The following is a 13,276-nucleotide window of genomic DNA, read 5'->3' as shown; positions in this document are numbered from 1 at the left end:
AACCCGAGGTACTATTTCTGGGTTAGCGGAGTCTTTAACCTGAAGCATATGTAACCTGAAGCGTATGTAACCCGAGGTACCACTGTAACTCTTTTGTAGAACCTCAATATATTGTGGCGAGCACATCATTCCTTTTATTGACTGCAGGCTTCTGACACCATAATGATCAACTGACTTTTCATGTTTGTTTTGAGTACAGGATTACGAGTAAGATAGAAAACATTCTTTGTTTCAGTTAATTTGCACGAAGGTGTAAGTCCTGTTGAGTTCCGTGGAAATGAAGTGCAACTAAGTTAGCTTGGACCCCACAAACGGAAAATAAACTTTTTAAAAAGAAGGCATTCTCCTGAGTGCAGTAGATCAGTTCTTGATATGCAGGGAAAATAGCCCTCAGCAAACAGCCTTTACAGGGACGCGGACTTATAAAAAATATTGGGGGGGCCCGGGAAAGCTCATGAATAATAAATAAGCTCATGAATATGCAAATAAAGTGGCGCCGCCTCCTCGTGAGCGAATAGGGGAGAGCGTGCTGCGCCTATTAATCAGCTCCAAAGGAAATTGGGTGGAGCTTTTGCTCGGGAGGGAGGGCAGGAGGCATGCAGCCCGCCCCTCCCTGTGCATTTTGGGCTGGGGGAGGGGCGGCGATGGCGCTCTGCTGGAGGGGCGCCGGAGATTATTGGGGGGGCAGAGCCCCCCCAAACGAATTTTTGAGGGGGCTCGGGCCCCCTCAAGCCCCATGGAGTCGGCGCCTATGAGCCTTTATCATAGACACCGAAATCCTCCGAATGTACTTGTGAGTTTATTATGGGAATATCTTAATTCTTGTGGTGGGTTTTGTCAATGGAGTCCAGCAGGTGTCACTCTGGGGACTAAACATGAAGGAGATGTTAGAATGATGTTTTTTTCTGAAGATAGGATGTGCTGAAGAAAGATATTTTCTTCATAACCCATAAGAAGTCCTTTTACCGCAGTTCTGTCTCACTCTCTTTTAAGCTGGCATTAAGCTGCTTCTCAAGACCTCCCTCCTCCTCTGTTGCAAACTGTTGTAACTTTGATGTGTGATCTACTTTAAGAATGACACACACATGGCCCTGGATATGGTGCTTGCATTCATTGACTATAATCAGCTGCTTCAACTAAGCAAACATACACAATGGGTTGCTGCGGATAACTGTGATTATGACCAGTGTTTGAAACTCCCATTGTTCCAGGCGCATTTTGCGACAGGGAATTCCATTCTGAGCTCTGGGCGCAGTGCTGCACCTGAGATTTTGGATTAAAACTGCTGAGTGGAAGGAAAGGAGGACCTTTTTCTGCATCCCCACTTCCAGCTGCTCTCTGAAGACTGGAGAAGGGACCCTCTTAAGAATATCGGGGTGGGCAGGGGAAGGACTAGGCCATGTGAAAAAGGAACCTACTATTTTGGCTTCATTCATTTTCAGCTTTGTATTCTTGTTATAAAGAAACACACGCCTAGACATTCCGTTGTGGCACCCATAACATTGGTTTAAGGTGACATTTAGCTTCTAGCTGTCATATCTCAGTTTCTAACACTGATTATGGCTACAGCTTGAACCTATGGTCTGTCTCACTAGGCAAAATGATATTGCCGCAGAATATTCCCACGGTAAGAGGAGTGCATGTGTTCTGAGATGCTAAATCCACAAAGAAGTGTACAGAGTTGAGGAAGCCAGAACATTTTCCATGTCTGATAGCAATAACATAGGCAACTTTATTGGTTTGTCAACAAAAAGGTCATGCGTTTATGAAAAAAGGTTAGAGCGGGTGTGTGTTTTTATGAAAGGGTGTGGGTCCCTCTTTGTAGAAATATGTCTTTGGGCTCAGCGGGGAACTGATTTGCTGTATTGTTCCTGTTGGGAAGCTGGATGTTTTGTTGAGACAAATGATTTGTTTGTACGTGCTGTGAATTGTTGGTCTTGGCTACTTGATTCATTCATTCCAAATATTAATAAGTCAATATTATTTATAAGTACATTGCCCTCGCAAAACAATCTACAAAAAAAGGGGAGCTTTGAGATAGAAGATATCAGAATGATGTGTGCATTATATGTAAGAAAGCTCAAACTGAAGCATACAGACTGTTTGTGAATTGAACTGAATTTTATTATTATGGTCACAGACCAGTTCCGGCTCACTTACAATATCAGGAAAATCATAAAACACAACAGGAATACATTGAATTGCAATTGGGTATAACATAGACAATTCAGATATAGCGGCAGTTAAAAATACACAGTGGTACCTCGAGTTACATATGCTTCAGGTTACAGACTCCAGTAACCCAGAAATAGTACCTCGGGTTAAGAACTTTGCTTCAGGATGAGAACAGAAATCGCGTCGCAGTGGGAGGCCCCATTAGCTAAAGTGGTACCTCAGGTTAAGAACAGTTTCAGGTTAAGAAAGGACCTCCGGAACGAATTAAGTACATAACCAGAGGTACCACTGTATATTAAATCTTGATCACTAAAATATAACCTAAAATTGTCATTTAAAACCTTAATCATTTTGGTGGCACAGCTTGTTCCCTAAGTTTTATGGTAGAAGGGCTTGTTCCCTAATTTTTTATGACTGTGTGTGATTTTCGGCAGAGGTAGAGAGAAAAATATTCAAGCCTTGCTTAAGCCCCTGAACTGAAGTGGCAGGGTGTAAATCAGTTGTAAGGGAGTTCCATTGCTGTGGAATCACCGCTACAATGGCCCTGTTTCCTGAGGACACTAATCTGAAGCTATCTAAAAGCACCCAGCCTGTTAACATAGGTTATTCTTGGAAAACTACTGTGTGAACCAGTATCAAAACTTGGCTTAATAATGGGCAAGCCTTAGTCATGCATGGAGCCCCTAGAATTGGCTGCACATTCCATTGAACTCCAGTGACATGCATTTCCAAGGCTACATGCAGGGCCGGATTTAGGTTTGATGAGGCCCTAAGCTACTGAAGGTAATGGGGCCCTTTATATGTCCAGCTGTCCTTTGTCAACAACAAATTGTTGCTGTTTTTTTGTGTTGAATATATGCTATATGGTAATTTATGGACCTAATGGGTATCTAAAGCTATTTGCATATGTTGCCATGCAACCAGTCCATGCAGAATGTAGGCACCCTCTCTATATATATTTTTCCAAATGTTTTTATTGATTTTCCAAAAATTTTAAACAAACAGACATACTTACATCTTAACTGTACTTAATCCAATCTTAGCAACATTGTTAAGTGACTTAACCTCAAATCCCCCTGGCTGAATTTCAGTATGTATCATTGTAACAGTTTTCCAAAGCAAGTTTCTCATAAAATTTACTTAATCACTTAACATCTTTCTTTCTTTTCATCTTTACTTTAAACATATTATTCTATAATTTCACATATTTAAATCCTAAGCCTATCTGTTATTTGCAAGTATTTCTATTTAAGTTATCTTACCATATTTAACTAAATAGTCTTTGAATTTCATCCATTCTTCCTGGTTCTCCTCTTCCTTCCGGTCGTGGACTCTTCCAGTCAGGTCGGCTAGCTTCCCTCTATATAGAAATGAGCAAACCAGTGATATTTTAGGGAGCAGGCTAGCAGGCAGGGCCCATTACTTACATCATAGGAGCCTATACAACACTGTTGCTGTATGTAGGTTTTATTTTATTTGTTTTTTTATCTTATATTTTGGAAATAAATATCCAGTTTTTTCCCCTTTAAAATTTATGGGGGGCCCCAAGAGAGTGGGGCCCTAAGCTATAGCTTGTTTAGCTTACACGTTAATCCAGCACTGAATACACACATGCTATCTGGCTTTAAGAGCAGTTTGTGCTCCTTGTCTTCCATGGAACGAAATGTGCCAAGAGTTCAGCAAAAACTTCTACAATGTATGATTACAATCAAGTTGTTACATTGAATAGAACCACCACCTAGAACCACAGCTAGCCTATCTCTGAACCTCTTCCTATGAATCTAAGATATTGGGCTGATATTGAGTGCAATCCCATCAAAATTACTCAGTAAAGATTAAAGGTGGTTGGATGAACAGATTGTACAATCTACTTTCCATTGGTTGCAACTTCTTCGGGTTTGCAAAATCCCATGGTACGTTTTAGTAATCGCACGTTTTTTCAAATGTTCAGATTATCCACAAACCTGTAATGGTTGATTAATTACCATATTGACGCCTTTGTTAATCTATACCTCCTGCAGACAACTCTAAGAATGCAAAGGTGATATGAACAGGGGTTTTTAAAATAGTACCTGAATTACAGAAGGGGGTAGCCTCTGTACCTTTCATGACATCACCCTAAGCTAGTATTTTGTGTGTTGTGATTTTGCTAAGATTGAGAGGAGTTGGGGCGGTGCCCCTATATTTGATTCCTTAATTCAAGCACTGTTTTTTGAAGATTTGTAAGATTAGGGTGGCCATAAGCCCTATTTTACAGAGGGCAGTCTTCTATTTAAAGGGCTGTCGGGTTTAAACAGGCCACCTATTCAGTCTTCTCCCGTACAGAGAGATGTTGAACTTCCATTTCAGTTATAGTTATTGTATCCAAGTGATCTCTTTGTGTTCTTTTTCAGAGATGTGCTTCCTTTTTCCCTTTTCCTTTTGGGAAATTTGTTAAGTGGCCATGTTACCTGTGGCAATTTATTATTTCTCACATTTTTATCCTTCACTTCCTCTGAGGAGCTCCGGGTAGCACCCATGGGGATTGTCCCATATTTCCTCTGAAACCTTGAAAAGTGGTTTTAGACTGAGGGAGAGAGCAATTGACAAAAGATCACCCAGTGAACTTCACGTCTGAGTTGACATTCAAACCCAGGTTCCCCTGGTCCAATCACTGTCGTTAGCTCTTTAATTAGCTCTTTAATTAAACCGTTTCTGAAATAGGTTGTGGATGTGTGACCTTTTTTCTTCTTCTTTTAACAGCAGGAAGAATAATGATTTTTGTAAAAAAAAGGTTGTCTAAGGAATAGGCAGAGCCTCCACAAACTTGAAACGCAGAAATTAAAACATTATGAAAGTCATCCTATTGGATCAAGGGAGGAACTGAGCGAAGAATATAAAGCATTTCTCTGAATAAAGATAGCTGTAATTTATAAAGAGGACCTGCGCTGAGGTTTTCAGTCCGGTTTCCCCTGGCTTTGCAGTGTGCATGTTAGACACACATGCAAACAAACTGAACATTGGTTCAAGTCATCAGTCTTGCACCCCTATATTTTTAAGTGAATTGCCTGCCTTATGTATATAAAAAAATCATATAGCCGTCTGTTAACATTAATTTTTAAGTGTGGGTGGGTGTTGTTTTTTAAGTTGCAAAACTACTCCAGGTATTTGAGGCCAGAGACAAGTGTATTTATGATGCCATGGGCTTCTGTCAATCAATGTTACCCGTCTGAGGTTCTGCAGAATAATTGTGGGGTTCTTTGTCTTACATCTCAAGCAAGGAGAGAAAAAGGCACATTTTGAACATGCCAGAGATGTTTCGAAACTGACTCCAACCCTCTGCAAATGAAACATCCCTGTCTTTTAAGATCCTGTCTCCTTTCTATTCCTCTGAGGCCTGGCCACAACTGGAGAAGCAATATTGGGTGAGGTTAGGTTCTCGTTCCCTGTGGACCGTTTGATGGATTGGCTTGGCTTTGATGCGCAAGTACAAGGTTGAGTTTTAGCATGGCATGTATCATCAGGTAAAATCTCCCTGTCGTTCTCCCATGGACGCTTGTTATAAACGCTTGCCCTTTCCCAAGATAGATAAATGATTAATTTCCAGCCAACGCCTCTCCTTTAGTCATATACAAACTCTGTTGATCTATGGAAGATATATCTCTATACTGATTGCATTCTTGCAGACATTGTGTAAAGGTGAAACTCATTCTGCACCTGCAGAGCTGCACTTGGCCTGTTTTATTTAGAGGTGGAAAGATAAGGCCAGGAATCTGCTGACACACTGAGCTTCTCCTGGAGTCGCATTACAGCACGTTGACAGACACGGATGTAGCGAGATGGACTCAGTTATATGAGGAGTAAAATATCTGTATAGCACATTCTTTACCTTTGGCAGGGAACTGGTGTGCGTGCCTGTGGCAGGGGACCTGACTCTGGGAATAGCTGGTGCTTCTAAACCAATTCTGGAATTTCAGAAGCTGTAAGAAGACCCTGGTTCTAGGCCCCATTAGCCATTACGTCCTTGGCTGAAGAAACAAGTTATTACCAACGATCACAAGCAAAGGATGCTGCACAGCAAGATGGAAAAGTGTGAAAAGCACCTTGTTGGTGGATTAGCTTTTCTTTCATAATTTTGCTTCCTCGGGACAAATCATCCAAGTTAACAGAATTAGTTCAAGCCGCTGAAAGACCAGACTGATGCAGATATGGCTATTATCTTTCTTTGCTTAAGAAAGCTCTGTGGGGGGAACACACACATCTGTGAGGGGAACACACACATCTGTGGGGGGAACACACACATCTGTGGGTGTGAGCCTGCCTGCCTGAGAATAGCAGCTACCGTATTTTTCGCTCTATAAGACGTACCAGACCACAAGACACACCTAGTTTTTGGAGGAGGAAAACAAGAAAAAAATATATTCTGAATCTCAGAAGCCAGAATAGCAAGAGGGATCGCTGCACAGTGAAAACAGCAATCCCTCTTGCTGTTCTGGCTTCGGGGATAGCTGCGCAGCCTGCATTCGCTCCATAAAATGCACACACATTTCCCCTTACTTTTTAGGAGGGAAAAAGTGAGTCTTATAGAGCAAAAAATACGGTAAGTTGGGGCACCGTGGGTGAACCCCATAGTGGCTCATTGCTGCAGTCATATAGGCCAGTGTGGGGCCAGCAGTCTGCAGCTGATGGAAAAGAGCAGACCAAGGAACAAAAGAAAAGATATCTGAGGATGGCCTGTTTCTTCATCCTGATTAATTTGCAGGGAGATTAGGTAAATAACAATCATTTATTCTTTGTGGGGGGACGACACATCTGATGTTAAGCCAAAGCTCGTGTCACAGTACATTCTCCAGTACATTTCCCCATCACTTTCCTTCCTGCAAGAAGTCCAGTACTTCAAAGTAATGGGTTTGCTGAGTTCCTCACCAGCTATAATTGTGTGGCCTGAATTTGCTGGTATGCAATTGGATCCCTCCAAGAAATAGTGACAGTCTGGATAAGGCCTGAGAGACAAGGCCAATGTGACCTAGGGAATGTTTGTACTACTCTTCAACCAACCAGATGAATGGGCTGGAAGCTTTGTAAAGGTAAAGGTAAAGGTACCCCTGCCCGTACGGGCCAGTCTTGACAGACTCTGGGGTTGTGCGCCCATCTCACTCAAGAGGCCGGGGGCCAGCGCTGTCTGCAGACACTTCCGGGTTACATGGCCAGCGTGACAAAGCTGCATCTGGCGAGCCAGTGCAGCACACGGAACGCCGTTTACCTTCCCGCTGGTAAGTGGTCCCTATTTATCTACTTGCACCCGGGGGTGCTTTCGAACTGCTAGGTTGGCAGACGCTGGGACTGAGCAGCGGGAGCGCACCCCGCTGTGGGGATTCGAACCGCCAACCTTTTGATCGGCAAGCCCTAGGCGCTGAGGCTTTTACCCACAGCGCCACCCGCGTCCCCTGGGAAGCTTTGTAGGACTTAAGAAATCCTTGAGGTAACAAGGGCGACCAGAATCATTCTGAAGAAGAAGAAGAAGAAGAACAGGAGTTTGGATTTGATATCCCACTATATCACTACCCGAAGGAGTCTCAAAGTGGCTAACATTCTCCTTTCCCTTCCTCCCCCTCAACAAACACTCTGTGAGGTGAGTGGGGCTGAGAGACTTCAAAGAAGTGTGACTAGCCCAAGGTCACCCAGCAGCTGCATGTGGAGGAGCGGGGAAGCGAACCCGGTTCACCAGATTACGAGTCCACCGCTCTTAACCACTACACCACACTGGCTCTCTACACACACTGGTTCTGCCGCTATCCAGGCTACAAACAGCCTTGTTTTCCTTTTCCTCTGTTCCTGTTTGTTCAGGAACTAGCATTCAGGGGGCAGTTTGCCGGAGGCGAAGGTAGACAGGAGCAAGCGAATCTTTAAATTCAGTCACGGGAATCAATCTTTGAAAAGCCTGTCTCCTGCTGGGCTCCTCCTGAGTCAGCTGCACTTAGCAGCACATGGAAGTACCCTGAAAGCTTCCTTTCTAAAAGGAAAAGGAGCCTAATGACTTCTAAGGACGTGATGGGCAAATGGAGTTATAGAAATCGAACACCTGGAGCTCCTCTGCTTAGTAAATTTCTTTTGGACAGCTTGTCAGGTATTAATTTATATAGTACAGCTGACAGCTCACTCAAACCGTTAATACTTATCAAGGACTCCCACATGCTAATATTCAAATATTAAAAGTCAATCTTTTCTTCTTCTTCTTTTTAAAAATACACGGATCGGCTTAAGTTTGGGAATATATATATATATATATATATATATATGCTTTCGTAGATTTTCACGGGTACAGGAATGCAGGTTTTGGTGTCCTCGGGTGTCTTCCCGTGTAAAAGTTGGGGTGTCTAGGCGACGTTTCGACGAGGTCTCACTCGTCATCTTCAGGCTGGTGCTTTCGGCTTCTTGTTATATATATATATATATATATTGTTATGTACTGAAGTTCTCACCCTGGCCACCAGGAGTATTGTGTATGTAGTTTTCACTCAGGTCCACGTCAGTTATTTTAGGCGGGAAACCCTGGGTTGTTGTTGCTACAATGTTGACAGTCGGCTGCCTATAAAAGCAGGCCGGCTGAGCTGTTTGCAGTTCAGTTCTGTTCCAGCTTACAAATAAAGAGCTGCTTTGGAAGAATCGCTGTGTCGTCTGATATGTTTGCCCACAACTTAACATATATATATAATTTTTGTTAAATGCTTTTTTTCCATCCTTGAGAGAAGACTTCCCTTCTTCTCTTTCCATTGTTCATTTTACATATCATAAATCCCTGCATATTTTACAAAAACTATACCAATCCGTATTCCATTATTGCATCCATCAAACCTTATTTACTGTTGAATTTATCTTAATGCTTCCAGCATTTTTCAGCTGAGCACAGTAATTTCCCATATATTCAATAAGTGTTTTCCAGTCTTCTTTAAATGCATGTTCTTCCTGCTCTCTTATTCTATATGTTAAGTCTGCAAGTTGTGCATATTCTGTCAACTTAAGTTGCCATTCTTCTTTGGTTAGGACCTCGCTCATTTTCCATTTTGGGGCTAACAAAACACAGGCCGCAGTAGTACCATACATAAATAAACATTTTTGACACCTGGGAATTTCACTTTGAATTATCCCCAACAAAAGGGTTTTTGGGGAAAGTACTTTTAAACATTTTTTTCAATTCATTATGGATAATTTCCTAATACTCTTTTACCCTTTTACAAGTCCACCGCATATAAAAGAACGTTCTCTCCATTCTTTATATTTTAAATTCGGTTGCATATTGCCCCCTTCTAGTTACGCTTCAGATGCTTCCTTTCAGACAAAAGCACACACTTTCTTCCTAATTACTTTCCAGTGCTAAACGGGTGGCTGAAATTAGTCTAATTGAACACCCGGGGCTGTCTCTTGGTTAAAGTGCTTTCAGCCAGGTTGTCCGTAATGTGGAGATACAGTACTGGGCCAGGAAAGCCCATCATGGGAGGTGTGAGTAGAAAGGGAGGTGATAACCACAATCCTAAAATTGCTTTGTTACAGAGAGCATTTTCAGATACAGGCATGATTTTCTGGGATAATGCTGCATTATCAGTCCTGGAATCAGAGCCAACGTTGAGGGTACATGAAACAGCAGGATCTCTTGTGCTGACCCACTAGCAAAACTTCACAGGTAAAGGGATCATAACAAGGAAGGGAAGCCCTGGTCTTGCAAGTCCAAGGGTTGCACAACTGACTGGGTCATAGTATCATAGTATTGTAGTGTTGAAAGGGAAGGGAAGGCTTGCCCAAGAGTCTTTCTCCCAGTGTGGGGCTCAAACCTATGAGATTAAGAGTCTCATGCTCCATCCAGCAACTGAGGTGACATTGGGCTTCAGTTCCCAGTGGTGCTGCTGAATTCTGTGGCCCATGTGACATTGGCCGCAGCTTAAGTCCTATTTGGGGAGAAGGGGAAGCAAAACACACACACACACACACACACACACAGGCTATCCTTGTCCTGACAGTGGTTACTGCCATGCGCAGGCCTTCTTTCCTGCTAGTCATTTTTGAGCATTTTTGCCAGTGCCTTAAAAAAATAAATGATTCTGAACTCCTTGAACCTGTGAGGATTTAGCTGTTCTGTTCCCTTTCTTGGGTCAACGTCTGCAAAGGCACGACTCCCAGATTAGGCAACCATTTGGAGGGTTCCTGATGTCTGCTAGTTTTGTGTGGGGGTGTTCGGAGCGGGACTCACGTCATACTTTTTTATTGGGTGGAGATGAAACTGGAATTAAAGCTTCCCCCGTCTGCTGATGAACAGAGAACTGGAAAAATGCAAGTTTCGAGTTGCTTATATATCAAATGTTCCCTTCCCTGTGTACTTCCTACTCTCGGGCCGCAAATGGAAACGGAAGTACTAAAATGCCTCGGGCGGGGAAGGCAAATGCCCCCTCTCTGCTGCGTTATTTATAGCTTGATGATGATTATAACATATAAAGTATCTACGGTCTTACCAGAAAACCCGTTTTAATGAGATTCCCATCCTGGATTTCTGGCCAAAGAAATCTGGAATAGCTTCTTCAACAACATGGCCTCTACTTATATCTGAATAGGATCAGACCACTGAATTACTCTTAATTGCTACCTGCTCCCCTCCCTCCATTCCCAACCTTCGTCTTCATTTTCTGCGCATTTGAGAGGAAACATCTTTGCACTTCCTTAGCTCTCGAGCTTTTGCCCATCAACAAAACAGTTGTGTACATCAGTTTCCTTTTCCGTTCCCAGACCCCGGTGTCATTAGATGACTAATATTTTCCGTAAAGTTAAAGGAAAAATGAAGCAGGGGCAATTGGGTTGTAGGGTTTACATCTGTTTGGTAGGGACCAACTTCTAATTGTGAAGGGAGCATGAAGAGTTACCTTCCTCCAAATGGACACTATCTTACAGTAGGGTTGCCATATTTCAAAAAGTGAAAATCTGAAAGTTGTTTTTTGAGGGGTTGGGGCAGGAAGTTTGGCAAAAATGACACTGCTGACATGGGCTCCTGCTTCCAACAGCAACCCCATCTTATGGATAGAATCTGATCTGATAAAATATCCTATTTCTGTCAAGCTCTTCAGACTGCTTTGCACTTGGAGTTAATTAGGTTGAGGGAGTGAATTGCTCAGAGAAGAAGAAGAAGAAGAAGAAAAAGAAGAAGAGTTTGGATTTGATATCCCCCTTTATCACTACCCGAAGGAGTCTCAAAGCGGCTAACAATCTCCTTTTCCCTTCCTTCCCCACAATAAACACTCTGTGAGGTGAGTGGGGCTGAGAGACTTCAGGGAAGTGTGACTAGCCCAAGGCCACTCAGCAGCTGCATGTGGAGGAGCGAGGAAGCGAACCCAGTTCACCAGATTACGAGTCCACTGCTCTTAACCACTACACCACACCATCACAAGAAGAGACCCTGCAGGGTCAGACCAAAGGGCCATCATATAGGGGCAAATCAGAGGCCATGTGGGACATGGGGACAACTGCCCTCACCATGGCTGTTCCCCAGCATACTGCCTCTGATCCTGGAAGCAGCATATAGCCATCATGCTCAGGACCGGTCCAAGAAATTTTGGCACCTGAGATGAACCACAAATGATGCTTCCCATCACCACCAGGGATGAAGGGATGTGTGAAGATCTACATCAGGACCAAACGGGGAATAAGATCTACAATGGGAAGATGCCTCCTGTTCACCAAGGGGTCAACTGTAGAGGTGGCATTGAAGGGGGCAGCTGCCAAGGAGGCACCGCAGCAGTGGGTGGTGCAGATCAGCTCCCCCTATGGATCCCAAAGCTCAAGGTGGTTGCCTCACTTTGTCTCACAGGTGGGCTGGCCCTGCTAGTCAACCTTGATAGCCTCTATGAATTTGACCCATCTCCTTTGACAGCAATCTGTCAAACACCACATCTTCTGCTACTGAATTCCATTCTTGCGCTCCATTTCGTGGCTGTTAGAGAGCTCAGCTTGAAGATGTGATGGCAGAGGTTTCTAATGAAACATTTCAAAGCTTAGCCACCATTGCTCTACAATCACAAACCATACCGACGCACCAATATATATGACAAAGCAGAGTTCCTTTCGTGTATTCTAGAAAGCATTTCTTCAGCACATCACGAAAGGGCAACTAACGGCCATGCCACATTCTTAATTTCAACTTGTGTTTCCGTGTGGGTGCTCCAGGTATAATTAGTGGCTATTGCCAGCTCCTGAGGGACTAGAGTTTGACAGCGATGTGTCCATTTGAAGATACAGGTAGTCCTCTTCTTCTTCTGTGGATTTCCCACACACAATCGCAGCCTTACGTGGATCACCAAAAAATAATAGGCAGACAGAAGGGATGGCCAGCAATCCCATCAGGCATTGGGAGAGTGTCTGGGTGTGGTTGGAAAGTGGCGTGTGAGTTAAGAGCAGAGAGTTTGGGAAGCAGTTGGAGAGAGATCAGAGGAGGCCGGAGAAAGTTGTGGAGGAGGTTGGAGAGTCATCAGTGGATTTGTGCCTTTTTTGCGGTCTTCTAGGGGTTGTTATGAAGGCGGTGAATGTCCTGTGTGAGTGTCTGGAGGCGGCTGGAGGATGGAGGGCGGCTAACAGATTGAGGTTGAATCCTGACAAGACAGAAGTACTGTTTTGGGGAAACAAGGGCCGGGCAGGTCGGGGGACTCCCTGGTCCTAAATGGGGTAACTGTGCCCCTAAAGGACCAGGTGCACAGCCTGGGAGTCATTTTGGAGCTGTCCATGGAGGTGCAGGTCAATTCTGTGCCCGGGACAGCTGTCTTCCAGCTCCATTTGGTACGCCAGCTGAGACCCTACCTGCCCGCAGACTGTCTCACCAGAGTAGTGCATGCTCTGGTTATCTCCTGCTTGGACTACTGCAATGTGCTCTACATGGGGCTACCTTTGAAGGTTGACCTGGAAACTACAACTAATGCAGAACGCGGCAGCTAGAGTGATGACTGGGAGTGGCCGCCAAGACCACATAACACCGGTCCTGAAAGACCTACATTGGCTCCCAGTACATTTCTGAGAACAATTCAAAGTGTTGGTGCTGACCTTTAAAGCCCTAAACGACCTTGGCCCAGTATACCTGAAGGAGTTTCTC

The 13,276-nt window shown here is 43.8% G+C and overlaps 1 protein-coding gene across 3 annotated transcripts in view; it reads left to right on the top strand.

The window, feature by feature from the left end:
- The window catches only part of CALCRL (calcitonin receptor like receptor), a 91,639-nt gene that overhangs the window by 13,462 nt on the left and 64,901 nt on the right, over positions 1 to 13,276 (top strand). The gene's annotated exons all lie outside the window — the stretch shown is intronic.

This window comes from Podarcis muralis, chromosome 1 (genome assembly GCF_964188315.1).
Source record: "Podarcis muralis chromosome 1, rPodMur119.hap1.1, whole genome shotgun sequence".
In the NCBI taxonomy this organism is placed as follows: domain Eukaryota; kingdom Metazoa; phylum Chordata; class Lepidosauria; order Squamata; family Lacertidae; genus Podarcis; species Podarcis muralis.
This window is presented reverse-complemented; position numbering and strand designations above follow the sequence as displayed.